Raw genomic sequence first — 3,109 nt, 5'->3', positions numbered from 1 at the left:
TTACAGTAACATATTATGTTACTCCAAACACCTCTCTCCTCATTAAATACTGGCCACATAAGCAAAATTGTCTGGGATGTGTTAAGTTACTACCTAAGTTACCCCACTATGGCTAGCCTAAGGCTGGTTGTAGTGGGAGTATCATAAGTAGTATCATGCATGCCAACTAGACTTTTTGAATGATGTGGCATACAACTAAATGAGGAAAGAGAGGATGTAGTATCATATCATGATACCGTATCATATTAAATATTTTACTAGTTTATGTCATGCATGATAATTAATAAGGCAATCTAAAATACTAACTTATGATACTATGCATTACGGAGATAGTATCACACGCTAATATCATATGCATGATACTAGTATATAATACTCCCATTACAACCAGCCTAATTGAAGAACGAGTCTAGCATTCCTCTTCCATGCATCATGATTTTACTCCTCATCATGAACCATAAAAATCCACCACCACGCACCAGGCGCATCTCCACTCTCTCTATATATCCCTCCATGCGACCTTATCTCACCGACGTCTGCCTCGCGGCGCAACGCGCCTTCACCCTCTCCTCCTTCTACCGCCTCTGTGTGCCTTGCCGCGGGGCACATGGATGCCGACGATCTACCGTTGCGGAGCGGATCCTAAGCGCGTCGCCGTGCCCTGCCTGGAGAAGTGGCTAGCCATGCCGCCATCTTCTCTCCATCGATTGCGTTGAATGTGTGGGAGAAGCTCGGGCTCCAAATCTGTGGAGTCAGATTTGGATTTTCGATTTCTGCATCTTATTTCCTTTCGGTTAGTCTAGCGATGGGTGTCTATGCTGATTCATTTGGTGATAATCACCCAACAGTAGATTGGTTACCACAAATCGACTTGCAACAGATGAATCTAAACTCCAGAACTTGTGAGGTAGAAGAAGCCCTCTTCAGCGGCAGCGAGCTGGACGAAGTAGTCGGAGCTTAACTGGCCGGTCTGTTCGGATAAAGTGGAACGGCGCAGTGGCGGACCACGGCCGGACTCCCAATATTTGAGACACCTTTGCCTCTTCCTCAGGATGTAGGTACACACTTTTGTCTCACCTGCAGCTACAACTTTATATATCAGTTCATCTCTATTACATCTTATATCAGTCTTCCGAAAAATAGAACAGTAAATTACTATCTCACTATATATGTTTTCAGAGCATGGGAGTATAGTTTGTTCATCTCATTGTATAATAATCTATTATTTTCAGCGCGTGGACTATTGTTTGTCCTGTTCAGTGCTTCTGTACTACCCCAGATATTTGTGCATGCCTTGATGTGGATTTAACTAATCAACCCATCAACCTTTTGAGACTTGGATAGCTGTTATTTTGAGGAGCTCGCTATATATCTTGCCAAAGTGACAAGCCTGAAAAATTCTGCCTGCTGGCCGACAGTAAAAAGATCTGTTAAAGCATGTTCTTGACATTTCTTTTATCAGTATCTTGAATTGATAGAAAAATATTTCAGCCAATGTCCGCTCTATTTCTGATATTGAATAGTTATAAAGGAATCTGGTCTCATTTCTCTGCTATGCTTATTCATACAAGCTTAGCATATTTGGACGACAACGGTTTTACCTACAACAATACCCGCAAGGCATCAGCTCACTAATGTTCTTTTATATATTTTTGATGGATATTTTTTCAAAGTTCGTACTTTACTGTAGCTTTCTTATCAGGAACTAATTGTGGTTTTCTTTACAACTAGCACTTTTTATACAGCTCTCACGTCTCCTTCGTTTGGTGTGGATTATCATCCCCTACTTCTATGCTGTTACACATTATATATTTCAGCCATATTGCCTTTGGTTACATTGGTCCAGTTTTCATAGCTAGACTTTAGAGCCAGGTAACAAAGGACTTCATCTTCAGTTGAAACCCAACTTCGATGATATAGTAGATACATATTGCATTGTCTTTTAGATCTATCCCTTTGGGTCACCAACTGAGTTGAACTATTTGCCATGCCTCTCATTCTTTAAATTTTTAACCAGCTGAGCTAACATCACGTTTATTTGTCACATGGATGTATGAGTGCCAATCTTCCATTATCCAGATGTAACATTGACGATGAATGAATTAAGCCGCTTCATTTTTGTTTGTAGACGTTCGTTCCATACATGGATGGTTTCTTCTTGGCTGCCTTTGGGCTCGAGCTGCCACAAGTATGACTGACATGCACAGTATAGCTGCCACAACCGCCATCAAGTCCAGGTTTAACTGTTGGCCTCTGGAGAATACTGAATTTAGCTGATACGAGTCCAATGGAATTTATGCATGTGCACATATTCATTATACCATTATAGTCATGTATCATTCTTAAATATTTTTGTCAAATCATAATCATTGTTCTCTTGATCCTTTTAAGAGCCAATACGGTGAATAAAACACCAATTTTATGCAATATTTTCCGCAGCAACGCGCGGGGAATCATCTAGTTTAGAAAAAGTTTATGAATTAGAAAAGTTTCATGAATTTCAAAAAAGTTCATTGATTTTGAAAAAGCCCTTATCAATTTTTAAAAAAGGTTAAATTTTTTGAAAAAACTTCATCAATTTTGAAAAACATTCACAAATTTTTTGAAAAAAAACTAATCCATTAAAAAAAAGTTCATTGATTTTGGAAAAAAGACCAAAAAATGAACAAAGTTCATCAATTTTGGAAATATTTCAATGATTTCGTAAAAAAGATCATTGATTTTGAAAAAAATATGCATCGAATTTGAAAAAGGTTCACCAATTTTCAAAAAAGTTCATCAATTTTTTAAAAAAGTATATCTATTCTGAAAAAACACAAATTTGAAAAAAGTTCATCAATTTTGAGGAAGTTCATCCTCTTCAAAAATATTCATCGACTTTGACCAAAAAGATCATTGAATTTGAAAAACAATTCATGCAATTTGGAAAATAAAAATATAAGAGTAAAGAAAAAAATGAATGAAAAAAGAAATAGAAATAGAGAAAGAAAGAAAAGACAAACAAAAACCGGTCCAAAAAAAGAAAAACGAGAGTCGTCTTTTTAGTGTTACAAGTTGACATAGAACAAAAGAAGAAAAACAATACCTAGCCACGAAAGATGATGTGTCC

At 37.2% G+C, this 3,109-nt stretch overlaps 1 long non-coding RNA gene across 1 annotated transcript; it reads left to right on the top strand.

Moving 5' to 3' along the window:
* The first annotated feature begins 495 nt into the window (after window positions 1–495).
* LOC125508634 (uncharacterized) lies at window positions 496–2,397 on the top strand. Its single transcript, XR_007283685.2, has 3 exons — window positions 496–793; window positions 912–1,058; window positions 2,129–2,397. It is a non-coding gene; the product is annotated as an uncharacterized LOC125508634 (long non-coding RNA).
* The last annotated feature ends 712 nt before the right edge of the window (window positions 2,398–3,109 follow it).

Source organism: Triticum urartu, chromosome 5A (genome assembly GCF_056163025.1).
Source record: "Triticum urartu cultivar PI428250 chromosome 5A, HENAU_Tu73, whole genome shotgun sequence".
Taxonomy (NCBI): Eukaryota; Viridiplantae; Streptophyta; class Magnoliopsida; order Poales; family Poaceae; genus Triticum; species Triticum urartu.
This window is presented reverse-complemented; position numbering and strand designations above follow the sequence as displayed.